General features: G+C 42.0%; 1 long non-coding RNA gene across 1 annotated transcript; it reads right to left on the bottom strand.

Annotated features, from left to right (window-relative positions):
• Positions 1-8,371: 8,371 nt before the first annotated feature.
• On the bottom strand, positions 8,372-12,045 carry LOC138142539 (uncharacterized). The gene is made up of 3 exons (XR_011163473.1): positions 11,661-12,045; positions 9,710-9,782; positions 8,372-8,634 (listed from the first exon to the last, which is right to left on the bottom strand). It is a non-coding gene; the product is annotated as an uncharacterized lncRNA (long non-coding RNA).
• Positions 12,046-18,760: the final 6,715 nt, after the last annotated feature.

The raw sequence follows: 18,760 nt of genomic DNA, 5'->3' as shown, positions 1-18,760 counted from the left end.
AAGGGTGCTGTTGGATCTGATGATTGAAAAACCTTTCATCTGGAGGTCTATAATCACATGACTTCTAAAATTGGCTTTCTGTTTTAGATCTATGGCCCTGTGACATAGCAGGACACCTTGGGAGGGCCCGGGGAGACTGCAAAAGTGGTATCTCTTGCCCAATTGGACTTGGGAGAATGGGGAGTCAGAGGTGTCTGTGAACATTCAAGTAGTAGAGGAGGAGGTTCTTGGAGAGGACGGCCATCAAAGCCAAGGCCAGCAGAGGGCAGGATTGGGCAAGAGCTGGCTTCAGATCCCTCAGGCACCCAGCCCAAAGCAGGTGGGGGGTCCCAAGCAGACCCAGATGGAAGTAACCTGGAAGGCTTCAGGTACCTCCTAACTGTATGACCCTGAGTTAGTCACTCTTTGCCTCAGTTTCCCTATCTGTAAAATGAGCTGGAGAAGGAAATGGCAAACCCCTCCAGTGTCTTTGCCAAGAAAACCCCAAATGGGTCACAATGAGTCAGACAGGACTAAAAAAATGAATGAACATCAACAAACCTGGAATTGGGGGTGTGCTGGAGTCAGCTCTAACTGATTATTACATTTTCCAAATAGGAGTTTAATTTATTGTTCTGTTGATGAAGAAAAGGATGGAGAAAAAGTTGAAGATAAAAATTAAAGTTAAAAGTGTGTTCTGTGTACATTTTTTAAAGACAGTCAGCTGTTAAACATCTACTAGCACACCTTTGCCTGGAGTCAAAGGGCGTCCTTGGCCTTTGTGGGAGGGGTGGGGGGAAGAGACAGTGAAAGTAGCTGCTCCTTGAAAACCCCAATTGGCACTGGTGGCCTTAACCAGAAACTTCAGGAAACAGGCTCAGAGAGGTTGTGATTTGCCCAAGGTCACACAGCTAGTAAGGATTTGAGGCAGGTTTTGAACTGGGGTTGTATACAAGAATAACTTACCCAGCAAATCTAAGTATAATCTTGAACCAAAAAAATGGACATTTGACAAACTGAAAGACTTTCAAGTATTTGTAATAAAAAGACCAGAATTCAATGGAAATTTTGATATAAAAGATCCAGAAGAAATATAAGGAAAATATTAAAGATGAATTATAAGGCACTGATTAATAAGAACACAGGCCTTCTTGACTTTAATTTCAGAACTCTATTTTGCCTCTCTCCAAAAGACCTATCTTGGTCCTGCCCCCACCCCCACCTCAATCAAGCCACCCCTTCTCTGACCAGGTGTCCTTCCATCCCTGTCCCTTTCACCTCTTTTCTCTCCCCATGTTTCACACCAGAACCACCTCAGAGTTTGAAAACTAATAGTTTAGGAATTAGGAGACCAGGCTTCCTGTTGTTTCTAGGATCAAACACAGTCCTTCCTTCTCTTCCTCCTTCTCCTCCTCCTCCACTGCTACCATCAGAACAATAATAATAATAGCTAACATTTATATGATGCTTGAAGATCTGCAAAATGTTCTACACATAGTATCGCATTTGATTCTCACAACAATGTGGTCGGGTAGATGCAGTTTTTAACCTCATTTTTCAGATGAGGAAATTGAATCATTCTAAGTGACTCAGCCAAGCAAGCGAGATAACATGTAAATAAATATATCTGAGCGAGCTATAGAAACGGTAAATTGGAGAGAAAGCACCAGCCTTAAGGGGGATTGGGAAAGCCTTCTTCTAAAGAAGGGATTTTCATTGGAGCTTGAAGGAAGGCAGAGTAGACACGAGGCACAGATGAAGAGGGAGAGTATTTGAGCATGGGAGAGAGCCAGTGAGAATGCCCCCAGTCGTCAATAAAGTGACCCAGCGGAGAGGTCAGTGTCATTTCGTAGGCACTCAATAAATGCCCGTTGCCTTGAATGTTAAATTCTCCTGGATTTCCCCCTGCTCACTCTGATGTAGGACACATCTCTTCTAACTCTTATGTGCTGGATCTGAAGCTATGATTCCAAGCTTTGTAGTTGTTGTTTTTAAGTAAAAGTTTTCGTATTTTTTTCCCCAATTCCATGTAATAGCACTTTTTAATGTTCATTTTTTAGAATTTTGAGTTACAAATTATCTTCTTTCCTCGTTGAGGGGGCAGGCAATTTAACATGGGTTATATGTGTGTGGTCATGCAAAAGGTATCTCCATATTAGCCTTGTTGCAAAAGAAAACACAGACCAAGAAAAATACAGTAAAAAAAAAAAAAGCCCTTCCATCTGCATTCAGAGGAGTCTGTCGGTTCTTACTCTGAAGGTACATAGCATTTTCATCTTAAGTCCTTCAGAATTGTCTTGGAATATGATTCCAAGTCTTGCAAAAATTCAGGGTGGAGTCAGAGGGAAGTCATGGATTTCTAGATTGGAAGCCAGAAGTCTATTGGGGTGGAGGAATTCTGAGTTTGGACAGAGATGTTGGGTTGTTTCCCTCTACATTCCATATAAACCCTCCTCCTTTCCTGGAGGGGCACTTTCCAGGCAGGGAGGGTCAGGGAGTCCACTTAGTTTCACTGAGTAACCAGGTACCAGGGGCAGAGGTCTTACCCTGCCCTTGGCCTATGCTAGAGAATCTTCCAGATTTTGGATTGTATTAGGGTAAATTGACCTCCTGGCCTGACTGATAACTAAGACCCCTACCCAGCTCCCATATACTTGTCAAACCAGACCCTCTTCTCCTCCCACTTAGCCCCTGGAGCAGATCTGGGAAGGTCCCAGGGATCTCTGGCATGTATGTAGCCCTCAGTCCTGCCTGTCCTGAGAAGAGCTGGGGAGAGAAGAGAATCTTTATAGAGTCCCCCATCTCCCCTAAGGGCAGCCCTGGGCAGGAGGTGTCAGGCATTCTCCTGTCTCCTGCCTAACTTTCCAGTTTTCTTACATTTTACATTTAAAACCCTGCATTCCAGCCATGCTGGCCCATTTATCCCTATGAGGCTCCTACACTTAATCTCTGTATCTTTACCCTGGCTGACCTCCATGCCTGGAATTTGCTCCCTCCTCACCTCTGCCTCTGGGAGTCCCAGGTTTCCATCAGGACTCGTCTGGAGGGTCACCTTCCCCATGATGCCTTCTCTAGGCCTCCCTCACCCCTCTCCAAACTAGTCTGCATTTATTTTGCATATGGAACTGTAAGAGTCTACAGATTAGTCTCTTGGTCTGATAAAGCAGATTTAAAGTCCAGACAAATTGTTCCTTGTTATGAAACATAAGTGGCTCACGATTAGGCTCCCAGTTAGAGAGAGAAAACTCGTGAACAAAGGGGCTGGGGGGTTGGGCTCTCAGCCCCGAGCTAGGAAAGGTCACATTCCCCTGCCTAGCTCCCTGAGCTGGCCCTCGGCCTCAAGCTGTGAACAAAAGGGCTAAGGAAATACAAAAGGCCAGATCAACCTGAACTAAGATTGGATCAGTCCTGTGCAATCTATCATGCAAAAAAAGAACACGCTTCAGACTAGAGGGGAAGGGGACAGGGAGTGCCAGGCTTTTCCTCTGTGTCTAACCACCTGAGTTTCCACAATAAAATAAGACAAAAACTCCAGTTTTATGCCTTTCCCCTTCAGCTTTCTCCTCTACACTTTTTGTAGGAGAAGGCCTGGATTTGAAAACAACTAACAATGTCACCCTTGCTGAACATCCGATGTGTATGTGAGTGTGTGTGTGTGTGTGTGTGTGTGTAAGTCCCTCCACCTCCCTCCTCTCCAGGTGTTCTTCCCCCCCCCCCCTCCCCTTTTTTCTCCAGACATTAAAAACAAATCAGAAACCTCTGGAGAAGGAAACTCCTCCCTCCTATTCTAAACTGGAACTAGTTTCCTCTTGATCTGAGCTAGCAAGGCATGTGCTCTTTGACCCAGTGACATGGACCTTCTGGCTGCTCCTCCAACAAGACCCTCCATCTCCCTACTCTGACCATTTTCTCTGGCCCTCCCTCCTACCTGGAATGTTCTCCCTCCTCATTTCTGCTTCCTGACTTCATTCAGTGTTGGTGCTGGTGTCTGCGGTTGTTGTTGACAAGTCCCAACTCAAATCCCTTCTTTTACAGGAGCCTTTTCCAATACCTCTTAATTCCAGTGCCTTTCCTCTGTTAATTATTGCCAATTTATCTTGTATAGAGCTTGTTCGTACATATGTGTTGGCTTCCCCATTAAATTGCAAGCTCCCTGAGGGTAGGAACTGTCTTTTGCCAGAGCTTAGCATGCAGTAAATATTTAGTAAATGTTTATTGGCTAACTGACAAGTCCCAGGGTCATTAGCAACCACCCCCTTCTCATAGGAACCAGCCCAAATCTTACTGGAAGTATCATTGCATACATAGTGTTCACATTCAAATGTGTTCATGTTATCTCTTCTATTAGAGTGTAAGTTCCTTGAAGACAGGAGCTGTATCACTTTTGTCTTTGTATCCCCAGATACAAAGTGCACCCAGAAAACAACTAATGCCTGTTGACTGATTTATCGATAGATGGATGGATGGAGAAGTCTCAGTGATGTAGCCAAAGGGATAAAAGCAGCCTTCTGTTTCATTGGTCAGAGTGAGGAGGGTTCCAGTCCCTGGTCCTGACACTAACTCATGGGCTAATCCCTCCTCAATTCTGGATCTGCTTCACCATCAGCAAAATGAGGAACTTGGGCTAGGTAGTCACCAGGTCCCCTTCAGCTCTAAAATTTTGTGACTGTATTCTAAGGAAACTTCCATCTCTGCCATCCTGGGTTCTAAGGGCCCTCCCAGATATTCTGTGTTCTAAGGTCCCCCCCCCCCAGCGCTGACATCCTGTGTTCTAAGCGCCCTCCAAACATCCTGTGTTCTAAGGGCCTTCTCAACCCAAACGGTTTATATTTTAAGGTTCCTCCCAGTGCTGACATTCTATGTTTAAAAGTTCCTTCTAGTTCTAATGTTGAGAAAGGAAGGAGCTCTCCCAGGGTCACAGAGGGTTTTTCTGTACTCCCGGGGCTCTTCTCCCTTGTGGGTTCAGTGAGTCCTTTTCTAAGATTACCTCTGAAATTTACACTCAGAAATTTGCTTAACTTTGTTCTGCTTTGATCTTTATAAATTTTCTTCTCAAGATCACCATGTTCAGACTCGTTGGCCAAAAGCAATACATCCTGACCTGACCTCCCTCCCCAACAATTGGGCCTCGAGCCCTGGAAGCTAGACAGGACAGGGAGGAGGCTTCAGGAACACATTTGAATCTCACCCTTCTGCAGAGCCTGCCTGGGCCTGAACCTGAGCACGCAGAACCATGCTGTCATGTAAAGCAGCCTGGCTGATGAAACAAGCACATTCAAATCCTGACTCTGCAGCTCATTCTCACTGTGATATTGGGCAAATCATTTATTTGAGAAACATTAACGCCATCGGAGTCCTGAGATGGGGGAGGAAATAAAACATTAGCTGAGATGTAGTTTCTGTCTTCGTAGAAAACACAGTCCGAGGAGGATGAAACAAAGCCTCGTGTCATCAATTAATCAGTAAACATTTATTAAGCTCTCACTATTCGTCAAGCATTGTGCAAAACTCTGGGGATACAAAAAGAGGGAAGAAGTAGTCCCTGGTCTCATGCATCTCGTAATCTAACAGCAGAGACAGCGTACAAATAAATAAAAGCAACACTCAAGATAATTAGGAAATAATTACCAGAGGGAAGTCACCAGAATTAAGAGGGGATTGGGAAGGCTTCCTGTAAAAGAAGGAATTTTATTTGGGACTTGAGGAAACTAGGCAATTTAGTAGGTAGTGCAGGGGACTGAGAGTATTCCAGGTACAGGGGATAGCCAAAGAAGATGCCCAGAGCTGAGAGGGTGTCTTGTTCCTGCAACAGCCAGAGACAGTATCACTGGCCCAAACAGTATGTGACAAAGAGTAAGGTGTAAGAATAAGGCAGGGAAAGGCCAGGTTATGAAAGGCTTTGAAGGTTAAGCAGAGCATTTGGCATTTGATCCTGGAGGTTATAGGAAGCCAATGGAGTTTATTGAGTAACAGGGTTCATGGTCAGAACTGTGTTTTAGGGAAATCACTTTAGTGGTTGAATTGAGGATGGATTGGAGTGAGGGGAGACTTGAGGCAGGCAGACCCTCCAGCACTATTGTAATAGCCCAGGTGTGAGGTGATGAGTGTCTGCACTAGAGAAGGGACAGTGTCAGAGGAGCAAAGGGAGAGTATTGGAGCATGCTATCAAGGTGAGATCTTGGCATCAGCTTGGATACAGGGGGTGAGAGGTAGTAAGGAGTCCAGGCTAACCCCTAGATTGTGAGCCTGAGGATGGGAGGATGGCATTGCCTTCTACAGTAACAGGGAAAGCAGGAGGGGAGGGAGGTTTTGCAGGGGAAAGATTAGTTTTGTTTTGGACATACCGAATTTCAGATGTCTATTGGACATCTAGTTCAAGATGTCTGAAAGGCAGCTGGAGATGCAAGATTGAAGGTCAACAGAGGGGTCAGAGCAGGAAAGACAGATATGAGAATCATCAATATAGAGCTGGTAATTAAATCCATGGGAGCCAATGAGACCACCAGGTGAAGTGGTATAGGGGGAGAGGAAAAGTAGGGACCCAGGCAGAGCGCTGAGGGGCACCTATGGTTACTTAAAGGGTCTTATCTGGCAGAGAATTCAACTAAGAATACTGAAAAAAAAAACCCAAACAAACAAGCAGATAGGTAGGAAGAGAACCAGGACAGAGGGGTGTCCTTAAAACTTAGAGAGAAGCAAGGAGGAGACGGTGATCAACAATGCCAAAGGCTGCAGAGAGGTCAAGGAGAATGAGGAATGAGAAAAGATCATTGGGCTTGTCAACTAAGAAATCACTGGTCACTCTGGAAAAAGTGGTTCGAGTGGAATGATAAAGTAGGAAGCTGTATTGTAAGGGGTTAAGAAAAAAAAGTGAGAGGAGAGAAAGTGGTGGCTCCTGTTGTAGACAGTCTTTTCTAGTAGTCATGTAAAATATTGTACAAAAAAATGCATTCAATGTACCTTCCTCCCTCCATGGGTGGTGGTAGTGATTATGGGTGGGGATCATTGTCTATCAGGGTGGGGAACTTGCTGCCTTGAGGTCACACGTGGCCCTCTAGGTCCTTGGTTGTGGCCCTTTGACTGAGTCCAAGTTTTATAGAACAAATCCCCAATTAAGGGGATTCCTTCTGTGAAGTTGGTATCATACCATCAGATTTAGTTGATTTTAAATAATAAAATCATAGATTCAGATTGAGAAAGGAACTGCAGGGGCCATGTAGCCCATCCTTCTCACTTTAAAGATGAGGAAAACTGCAGCCCAGGGAAGAAAAATTATTTGCCCAAGGTCACACCAGTAGTGAGAGTTAGAAGTAAGATTTGAATCCAGCTCAAAGCATTTTTCAAACCTTAAAGAGCTATATAAATGCAGCTATATACATGTTGGTGCTAGGGGGTGTCATAAGTGCACAGAGCACAGGACTTGAAGTCAGGGAGACTTGAGTTCAAATGTGGCCTCATATACTTACCAGCTGTGTGACCCTGGATAAGTCACTTAACCTCTATCTGCTTTGGTTTCCTCATCTGTAAATTGGGGGTGATAATAATACCTACCTCGAAGGGTGGTTGTGAGAACCAAATGAGATAATATTTACAAAGTGCTTTGCAAAACTTAAAACATTCTATAAATGCTAGTTATTTTCATTATTACTATCATTATTATTATTATTATATCCACTACATCATGTTGCCTTTTAGTCTTTGTTTTGGGGGTTTGAGGGGAAAACAATCGGGGTTAAATGACTTTCCCTGGGTCACACAGCTAGTTAGTGCCTGAGATTGGATTTGAACTCAGGTCCTCCTGACTTCAGAGCCAGCACTGAGTCACCTATCTGCCTTTGTTACAAAAGATGCTGTTTTGGGTAGGGGAGGGGAAAGGATCTATTTGGAAATTTAGGTGATTTAAATCTCCTCTGGGTTTATTCACCCCAACTAACACTTGTCCTTGCAGGATGGGTCTCCACAAGGTGCTGTTTACCACTCCCCAAAAGAGTATAGGGATAACACTAAGAAAATTGGTTTCTCCTGAGCCCTCTACTTGATGTGATAGGAGAATTCAGAGAAATCTAAGAAGATTTAAATAAGTAATTTGTTGATTAATTAATTACTCAATTAATGGACACTTTGTGTCCAGTTCTTTGCCATTACAAAGAAACTGCTATAAATATTTGTGTCCTTTTCATCTTTCCTTGATCCCTTTTTCTTGGTACAGGCCTAGTACCGTAGGGCATGCAAAGTTTGGTAGTTTTTTGATCATGCATCCATATTGCTTTTCAAAATGATTGGACCAGTTCCCAGGTCAACTGATATATGACCATTTTCCTGCATGTCAACATTTGTCATTTTACTTTTTTGGTCAATTTTTCCAATCTGGTGGGTATGAGGTGGAACCTCAGAGTTTATTTAATTTGTATTTCTCTAATTATAAGTGACTTGGAACATTTTTTTCATGTGGCTATGGATAGCTGCTGTATAATTATAATCACCAAATCTGGAGAAGAGTTGAAAGAATACATCTCCTTCCCTTCATTGCCAAAGTAGAAGGTTATGAATGTAGAACATAGCATCTGCTGTTAGACTGGATTCTTGTGTTAGCTAGTCTTGCTGAATTTCTTCATTTTTCTTTCTTTTTTAATCTTTGCTGCACGAGATGGCTTGCTGAATAAGGGAAGGAGAGGGACATATTCGGAAATAAATGTTATATAAAAACAAAAGGAATGACTAAGAATCAGATTTGAATTTTTTTAAAATAAAAGTGCATTAGAGAAAGGGTTAGATGAGACTTGAGAAGGAAGGCTAGGGGAATAAGGAACAGTTACATGGAATAAATGCCCCAAATTTTGTTCTGTGTAAAATAGAACATTTATTTTATATCCATACAATATCAAGAAAACTCAAGGAAGACTCCTAGAACATTAGGTGCGTCCCATACCACCATGAAGGATTTATGGGAGAACATTCACAAGAATCCCACAAAATGGGTGGTTATGACCAGGTTGAGATCTGCTTTGTTGGAGGGGCTAGCCTGATTGAGAAAATCACAGATCCATTTAAATATTGAAAATGGCAATTATACTACTCTTTCGTGACTCACTCAGGTGACAGTAAATTTTGGGAGGGAAGCTGTTTGTAAACCATAAAGTGCTATGAGATCAGGTCCATAGATTTTAGAGCTGGAAGGATCATTAAAAGTCATATAGTCCAAGCCCTTCATATTATAGATGAGGAAACCAAAGCCAGAAGAGATGAAAGAATTTACCCAAGGTCACACAGGTAGCTAAGACATAAAGTTGGGATTTGAGCCCAGCTCTTCTCTTTGCAAATTCACAATTCTTTCCATAGCTCCATGATGCCACTATCATCCACGATGCCTACCTCATCCTATAGAGTCCTCAGAATTTCTCTGGGAGCAGTCAGAGATTCTCTTCCCATCTTATTGGAAAGAGATTGTCTCATCCCACCTATTCAGTGGCTCCAAACTCCAGAAGATGGAAGACTTGCCCCACAGGGCTTCTCTGGGCAGGGAAAGACGTAGTCAATGGCCAAACTTATTCCCCAAATATTTCCAAATTGATAGGAGCTGCCAAAGCTTGTGTCCCATCAGCACAGTTTTTAGGAGCCCAGAATTGCCTCTCAGATGTTGGAGAATCATTTAAATGGAGAGAGGGAGGTAATATGAATATAATTATCCCTAAATTAAAAATGAGATGAAGCAAGAAGTTGTTGCACTCACCCTGGGTCTTTCTCCCTTCTTTCTCTAGTCAAGGAACACTTACTGGTTGACGTCTTCTCTGTGCTAGGGTAAGCTAAGGAGGGAAAAAAAAATGGCTAAGATCTGAGCTCTCGAGGGACACTAGGATCAATATCTGAAAGAGGTATATCAATTTCTAGAAAGTTTCCAGAGAAGGGAGAGGGAATTCTGACCAAGCAGTTAGTTAGGAAATGAAATGCCTGAAGGGGGCCAGCAAGTTAAACAAGATCATAGCAGCCAGACGGATGTGGAAGGTAGCAGATTGCACTTTTATAGTTTTAGAAGAGACCTATCTCAGAGTTCATCCAATTTAATCCACTCGTTTTACAATTAGGAAATGGCTGGAAGAAGTTCAGTGATTTGGCCATGGTCGCACAGGTAGTAAGAAATGAGAACCAGAATGTGGACCCAGGTCCTCTGACTCCAAAGTCAGAAATCTTTCCCAGCTGCCTCTAGGGAACGCCAAGTCTTCCCTTTGGCTAGAGAGCAAAAAACCTGAAGAGAAGGATAGAAGGATGGAAGGATGGAAGGAGGGTGCCTAGGGAGTGATCAGTGGAGGGTCCTGAAGGTCAGACTGAGGAGTTCAAGGATAAACTCTTTAACCATTAGATTGAACTCTTCAGACTCTGGGAAGTCATAGAGGTATCTGATCACAACTTTCATTTATCTTTAATGTTTTTAGGCTATTTTGCACCATTGCCTATCAAATCACTTCTTATACCTCAGAACACTGTTTGTTCCAAGGGCCCTCCCAGCTCTGACATCCTGTGTTCTAAGGGCCCTCCCAGCTCTGACATCCTGTGTTCTAAGGGCCCTCCCAGCTCTGACATCCTGTGTTCTAAGGGCCCTCCCAGCTCCGACACTCTGTGCTCTAAAGGCCCTCCCAGCTCTGATATCAAGTGTTTTAAGGGCTCTCCCAGCTCTGACATTCTGTGTTCTCTGGGCCCTCCCAGCTCTGATATTCTGTGTTCTAAGGACCCTCTTAGCTTGGATGTGGTTTTCTTCCTCTGTAAAAAAAGGAGAGAGTTGTATTAGATAGTTTCTAAGGCCCTTTCTATTTCTCAGTCCATGATCCTATGACAGAAAAAAATGGGCTAGGATTGGGAAAGACAGCCCTTCTGAGTCCTATATATGACAGATGGGAAGAAGTTAAGCTGGAGAGGAAGGAATTGCTTTAGGAAACTGGTGCAACAATAAAGGGGAGAGAATGAGGCTTGGTATAGAGGTCCTAGGGATGAACAAGAGGGCATGGAGGGGAGACTTTATTTGTTGAATCTACTGAATTTCATGACTGGTTGCACATAGGAGATGAGGGAAGAGGGAAAATTGCAAATAACTGTCAGGGTCTAAGCCTTGTGAGGGGGAGGTGGGCAGGAGGAAAGGGAAGGCCATGACGCCCTTGACAGAAACTGGGCTATCAGGAGCTAGTGTGAGGAGGGGAAAAATCAGTTCAGTTGGTACTTTTCTTTTCCTCCCCCCAGTTTGTTCCAGATTTAGCATTCTTCCCACTGGATTGTTTTATTTAGCAGCCTCTGGTAAACATCCATGGGGGAGGAGAAGAACAAAGGAACGCCTCATTTCCTGAGCCCTAATTACTCACACCAGAGCTGTGCCAAGGAGTTCAGTCTCAACAAGACCTTTGTGTGGAAAGAGGTCTTCCTGGGGGCCGGGAGATCGGTGTTTGGGGCCTGGCTCTGCTACTGGCTAGACAGGGGACTTCAGTCAAGTCCCTCCCCACTCCTTGCACCTCAACTTTCCCATATGTAGAGAGTTGGACTAGATGCGTCCTGTGTTCTAAGGGCTCTCTCCCTCCCAACTCTGATGTTCTGTGTTCTACATTCTAAGGGCCTGTGTGCAAAGGACATTCAGTGCCCCATATTGAAGGGCCCTCCCAGCTCTGTGTGCTAAGGGCCCTCCTGGTTCTGACACTCACTGTTTTGTGACGCTAGGTCCCAGGGCCTTGGTTATTCCACAGACGGCAGACCGCAAGCTGGGGGAGCCATCTGTCCTCACTCACACCGGGTTCCCACTCCACTTCCTTTACCCCACCTACCTCAGCTACACCCATTTACCATCCTACCCCATCCTTTCCTGGGGATACCGTCTGACCCCTTGGCAGAGTAAGCAACAGCAGCAGCAGGACTAGTTAATTCTGGCTCCATCGGCCCCAGCAGCTTTTAAGGGCTGGGTGCAGCCTCAAGACATGTGCTCAAATTGCACTGGGCGCCTCTCATGGCTCGTACTAAGAAACCTTTTATTGGAAACATAGGAGCTGCCCTTTAGACACCACTCAAGTCTAATCCTGGAAACGTTTTCTGCTGACCCAGCCCGTTCTTACCCCTCCTCCCCAAGGAAGCCAGAGCTAGGAACCACGCAACCGGGGCTCTTGTCATGGCTTTGTGAAGGCAATGAATTACTAAGCTTCCTCTTCCCATCAAAAACATGAAAGGGCTGTGCTGAATCATCTTTGAAGTTCCAGCCCAGTAGTAACATTTTGTGATCCTAGGCCCCTCCCAGCTCTGACCTTCTGTGCCCCAAAGGCCCTCCCAGTTTCAACATTCTTTGTTCTTTTTTTAAAAAAGGTTTTTTTATTTCTATTTTTTCTTTTTACATCACCTACATTTCCCCCACGCCCCTCCCAGAGAACCATCCTTTATATCCGAGGAAAAAACAGGGGGAAAATTTCAGAAAAAAACAATCAGGACATTAAAAAAAAAATGCAAACGCTAATATTATATCCACATTGTTGACCCCCCCATATCTGGGAAGGAACAGAGAGAGGTGTTTCCTCATGAATCTTCTTTGGGACCAAATTTGGTCATAATTTTGTAACATTCAGTTCCAGTCATTACATTCTCTGCTCTTCAGTCTCATTTCAGCTCCTGACCTTCTGTTTTCTAAGCTCCTTCCCAACTGTCTGTTTTGGTTTTTTCTGACGTCCTTTTCAACTTGGACATTCATCTTCTCAATTTCTTCTAGCTCTGCCATTTTCTGTCTAAACCCATATCTGCTGCCTCCAGCACAGAGCTGATGGTAAAGATTTTGGGGCAAGCATTAACATGTTGGGAATCAGGAAACACTAAAATTCAGGATTGCTTATAGTGTCTAGACTTTAAAAAATGATGGGGAAATATTAATGATGCAGTTTAAACTTTAATAATGTGTGAGTACAATTTTTTTTTCCAGAGATCTGATTGGAAAAATTTACTGGTCTACCCATAAGTCAATCAGTCAACAAACATTTATTAAGCACCTACTGCTTACTAGATACCACACTGGGTGCAGAGGATATAAGTACAAACAATGAAACAATCTCTACCCACAAAGGATTTACATTCTAATAGGGAGATCATTCTAAGATTGCTCCCAGATCTGACTTTTTGTTTTCCAAGGTCCCCCGAAGCTCTGGCGTTTAAGAAGCTTTTTCTCACCCTTCTTAATTCCAGGGCCTTCCCTCCGTTAATTATTTCCTATTTATCCTATATACCGTAAGGTCTATTTTGTATGGATCTGTATGTTGTCTCCCCACTAAATTGTAAACTTCTTAAGGGCAAGAATTGTCTTTTGCCTCTTTTTGTATCTCCAGCATTTAGCACATAGTAGGTGTTTAATAAATGTTGATTGATCATATTTTTAGAAATGGAGGAGACCTAAGGGGCCATTTTGTCCAAGCTCTTCATTTTCTAGGTGAAGAAAATGAGACCCTCATAGTTTAAGGGATCTTCTGTCCATGAACATACAAGTAGGGAGGTCTAAGATCCATCTCGATTCTGACCTATGTCCTCACAGCTCTTCTCCTTCTGACATTCTATGTAGTCTATGGTCCTTTTCAGCTCTGACATTTTATATCCTAAGATCCCTTAGCTCTGATATTCACTGCTCTGTGTTATAAGCCCAGGAGAAACTTGTGGTGGGGAGGAAACCTTTGTGAGCCAGCTTGGCCTCTGGCTTCGTCTATTTGCAGGAGTCGGGACAGTGAAGTAGAAGAAGGACAGCATTTGGATTCAGGGGACCTGGGTTCTAGGGCCATCTCTATCCCTTGCTACCCGAGTAACTCCAAGCACGTCACTCAGCCTCTCCTGGGCCTTAGTTTCCTCATCTGTTAAAAAAAAAAGGGGCATTCAATTTGATGGCCTCCAAGCTGAAAATCTATGAGCCCCTGATCCTAGTTTGGCAGAGCGAGTTTTACGGGTGAAGTGTTTGAATCCTTGGAACAGAGCCCAGGGACAGAAAGGTTAGGTGCCCAATATAGCAAAGAGGGATGGGATGGGGGGAGGGGTGCAGAAGGAAGGAAAGGTTGGAACAAACGCGTTGTCTTGGCTCACTCAACCTAACCCTAACCCCAACCTGCTCTCCTTTTGTCTCTTCAATCCTCCACTTCAAAGCCCAGCTCAAATGTCACTTTCTCCAGGATTATTCCTCTGGATTCCCTTAGCTCCATTCTTCATTCTCTAGATTTTTCCACCTCCTCCCAGCAGCCTTGCCCCTAGTGGGTCCCCTTTCTCTCCCCCACTTTCTAGCTCCATTTTCTTCCCCCATTAGAATGTAAAGTCCTTGAGGGTAGCAATGGTTGTTTCTAAAATAAATTTTTGCCTATAATCACCTCAATTTCTCCCTATATCCATTCCCTCCTACTTCCCAGAAAGCCATCCTGTATAAACAAAGAATATTTTTTAAAAAGAAAAGAGAAAAAGAGGAAGGGGAGGGAGAATCATCAAAACAAATCAAAACATCAAAAAAAATCTGAAAACATACAATGTTCCACACCTATGGCCCTCCCATCTTTACAAAGGAGTGCCTTCTTATATCTCCTTTTTAGGGCCATGTTTGTTTGTTATTTTGCAACCTTGGATTATTTTGTGACATTCTTTCCACTGACATTGTTGCAAAGGGACCATATTGTACAGGGTGGATTCAGTGCAATTTGATGGCTCAGAACTGCACTAAGACTTTTTGGACAACCTGTATGGGTATCCCCACTGCTTACCGCAGTGACTGGCAGGCATATCGTTAGCATTTAAGAACTATAACCCCTGCTCAGTCCCACTCTGAGGGAGTACTGCAAAAATCAGATAAAGGATAAAAACAGTGCTTCACAAGTAAAAAGTGCTTTCTAAGAATGAAGGTCCTTCTAATGGTAAAGTTCTTTATTCGGTCAACAAACCTATGTTAATTGACCAAATGCCTACTCAGTGCCAAGCAGTGTGCTAGAAACTGGATATAGATAGCAAAAAATAAAACTATCTCTACTCCCCAAGGAGTTTACATTTTATTTTTCTAGCAGGACTGGGGTCCTGGGAGAGAACAAAATGCTTTGTTAAGATTCAGTCCCTGTGTGGGGGCAGCTAGGTGGTGCAGTGAATAGAGCACTGGCCCTGGAGTAAGGAGGACCTGAGTTCAAATCTGGCCTCAGACACTTAACACAAAAACTAGCTGTGTGACCTTGGGCAAGTCACTTCACCCCAATTGCTCTCCCCCCCCCAAAAAAAAAGCAAAAAAAAAAGATTCAGTCCCTGTGGCCCTGGAGCTTAAAGTCAGTAGATAAGATCTTAGCACAGATATGTATTCTAAATAATATTACATCATTTATATTTTTCTTGACAAATCTTGTTTTGACATCATACAAACCGCCAGCATGTCACCAATTGAATCCCTACATGTTATATACCCAGAAAACAGTTAAATAAAATACTGATTAATCAAATTGATCTAAAACGAAAGTTACAAAATGACAAAGAGCAAGAATGACCCCAAATAGAGCTACCAGAAGATACCTCTCTCCTCTGCTTTGCAGAGGTGGGACATCCACAGGTGTGGAACATTGCATATATTTTCAGATTTTTTTTTGATGCATTGATTGGTTTTTAAAAATTCTCTCCTTTCTATTTTTAGTTATTTTTAAAGTTGTTATCGCTTGTTCTTCATTTTTGAAGAGGACTGATGACATCATGATGCAAAGGATGATGTTTTGACTTGCTCATGAATTGGATTTAAGTGAGGCAGAGGTGTGCAAAGATGTCAGCCTCACTCTTCTAGGTTCATCAAAGTCAAGTGACAGGACAAAAGTCAGGGTGATTGGTGATAGTCCAGAATTACAATGGGTCACCTTGGCATCTTTGATGTCTGGCCAAAAGCGAAGAGTTATGAAACTATATAGACCTTTTGACCAAATACCAATACTAGGTCTATATCACAAAGAGATCAAAGCAAGAGGAAAAGGACCTATACGCACAAAAATATTTTATCATAGTTCTTTTGTGGTGGCAAAGAATCAGAAATGAGGAGATGCCCATAGATTAGGGAATGGCTGGACAAGTTGTGGTATATGATTGTGAGGGAATACTATTTTGCTATAAGAAATAAAGAGGGGGATGTTTTCAGAAAACCAGGTAAGACTCATGTGAACTGATGCAGAGTGAGGTGAGCAGAACCTGGAGAACCTCATAAACACTAAGGGCAATAGTGTAATGATGACCAACTGTGAAAGACTTGGTTACTTTGATCAATACAATGATCTAAGATAATTCCAAAGGACACATGATGAAAAAAAAATTCTATCTACCTCCAGAGATAAACTTGATAAACTTGAGTGCAAGTTGAAGTATAATTTTTTCACTTTCTTTTTCTTCCTTTTTTGCAACATGGCTAATATGGAAATATGTTTTGCATGATTGTATGTGTATAATTGATATTTGCCTTCTCAATGGATGGGGGAGGACCTGGAAGGAGGAAGAGAATTTGGAAGTCAAATTTTGAAAAAAAAAAAAAAAGAATGTTAAAGAGAATTTTAAAAAATTTAAATAGAAATAAGTGTGACTGATAGTACCTGAAAATGTATACGTTTGTCATTTTCTATATAGATGTAGAATAGATATTTTTATCTTTTTAAAAACTTTTAGATATAGAATAGATGTTTTTTGTCTTTTAAAAACTTTTAAAAGTTCATTGCAAAGGTATAACTAGAGGCAGCTAGATAGTACATTGGATAGAGTGCTAACCTGAGTTTAGATCCAGCCTTAGAGACTTAGTAGCTATGTGACCCTTGGCAAGTCACTTAACCTCTATCTGTTTCAATGTTCAGAATTGTAAAATGGGCATAGTAATAGTATCTACCTCCAAGGATTGTTGAGAGTATCAAATGAAATAATATTTGTAAGGTGCAGTGTCTGGTTTTCCTTACTAACTAGCAATTTTTGTACCTGGGATATGTGGTGGAGGGGAATAAGCTTTCTTGGGGTATAGTTATGGGGGTGGGGAGGAAGCCCCAAGATACCATGAGGTTTCTAAGCTGCTATAGGGAAAAGAAGTATGCCCCAGCATGCAGAGCTGTAGGTGCCCTATAAATTTATCTGCCTTGAGACAAAGCCTTTACATCCTTCCCTAGTTCTAGCTCTGGTTAGTATCAACATTGTCCAATTTTTTTTACTTGTATTTAAATTGATCTTCATTTCCGTAGTTGTAGTAATTATGTGTATTATTTTTTGAGTGTTATTTCTTCACTTGGCATATAGCTCTTTCTTTCTTTGAATTCTTCATATTTCTTATTCTGTCTAGTATAGTAATGTTTCATTATATTAATTTACCAGTTTGTTCATCCACTCTCCAGTCATTGAGCACTCAATTTATTTGTTTTCAACTTTTTGCTATTACAAATAGAACAACTAGCTGTGTTTCCATACAGACAGGTCCTTCCTTATGGTCAATAAATTTCTTAAGGGTACAAACCCCATAGTAGGATCTTTGACTACAGGTCAAAGGGCATAAACAATTTTGGGCTAGACTGAGAATGTGTATTTATACATATATATATATATATGTGTGTGCATACATACATATCACATATGCATATACAGATACATATATATCCTTTGACTCAGAAATACCAGTACCAGGCACAAAGAGATCAAAGATAAGAGGGGAAGGATTCACATGGAGACCAATTTATATAGTTGGGCTTTTGTTATAACAAAGAACAAAAAACTATGAGAGTACCTATTAATTGGGGAAATGATTGAACAAATAGTAGTAGATGAATGTAATGGAATATTTTCTCACCATGAGAAATTATGAATATGAAGAATTCAAAGAAACTTTAGAAAACTTATATAAAAGTAGGGACTTCCACCCCACCTTAATTAATGCCCTCATAGAAGGTTCAGAGTCTGATTTGAATTGATCTATCAATCAAAGCAAAGTAGATGTGAATTTCTCTTTAAAAATTACTTTTTTAATTAGTAAAAAAATCTGCCTTCTCCTCCCCCCCCCAATTAAGAATGAAAGAAAAGCAAATCCCCTGTTACCAACAAGTATAGTCAGGCAAAACAGATTTCCATATTGTCCGTGCCATATATGTATATATGTATGTATGTATGACTCATTCTGCACTCTAAGACCTTCACTTTCCTTTCAAGAAATGAGTAGCATGTTTCATCATTAATTCTTTGGAATGATAGTTAATCATTCCACTAAACAGTCCCTAATTCTTTCAAAGGTAATAATTGCCATCTTATTGCTACTATATAAATTATTCTCCTAGTTCTGTTCACTTTGCATCAGTTCATATAAATCCTCCCAGATTTCTCTGAAACTATCTCTTCCATCATTTTTTACAACACAATAAATACATATTCCATCTCATTTACATACCATAACTTGGCTTGACTGACCATATGATTTGGACCTTTAGTGAGTTGTTACTCATCAGTTTAAACCAAGGTATGAATGAAATATTTTCAGTAGTCACACAAATAGACTTTCCCTCCCAGGAGCGTTTGATTCAGGTGATGGCAACACGTGTTTCTATATCTGTTTATACACTTCTATGAGTCCTTAGAGTGCTCCACAGTTCTCTATATGTTTGTTTATGGTCCGTATGGTTTTCTCTATATGTTTAGAGTCCTTTCTGATAGTTACTATTTCATGTTTTCACTGTTTGTCAATGCATAATATTCAGCCATCTTCCAATCAATGGGTATCCCCCCTCAGAAAGTGCTACACATATTTTCCCCTCTTTTCTTTTCATTCTTCTATTTA

This window comes from Petaurus breviceps, unplaced genomic scaffold (genome assembly GCF_028583685.1).
Source record: "Petaurus breviceps papuanus isolate PSGF00001 unplaced genomic scaffold, PetGlider_PUasm1.0 103, whole genome shotgun sequence".
Classification (NCBI taxonomy): Eukaryota; Metazoa; Chordata; class Mammalia; order Diprotodontia; family Petauridae; genus Petaurus; species Petaurus breviceps.
This window is presented reverse-complemented; position numbering and strand designations above follow the sequence as displayed.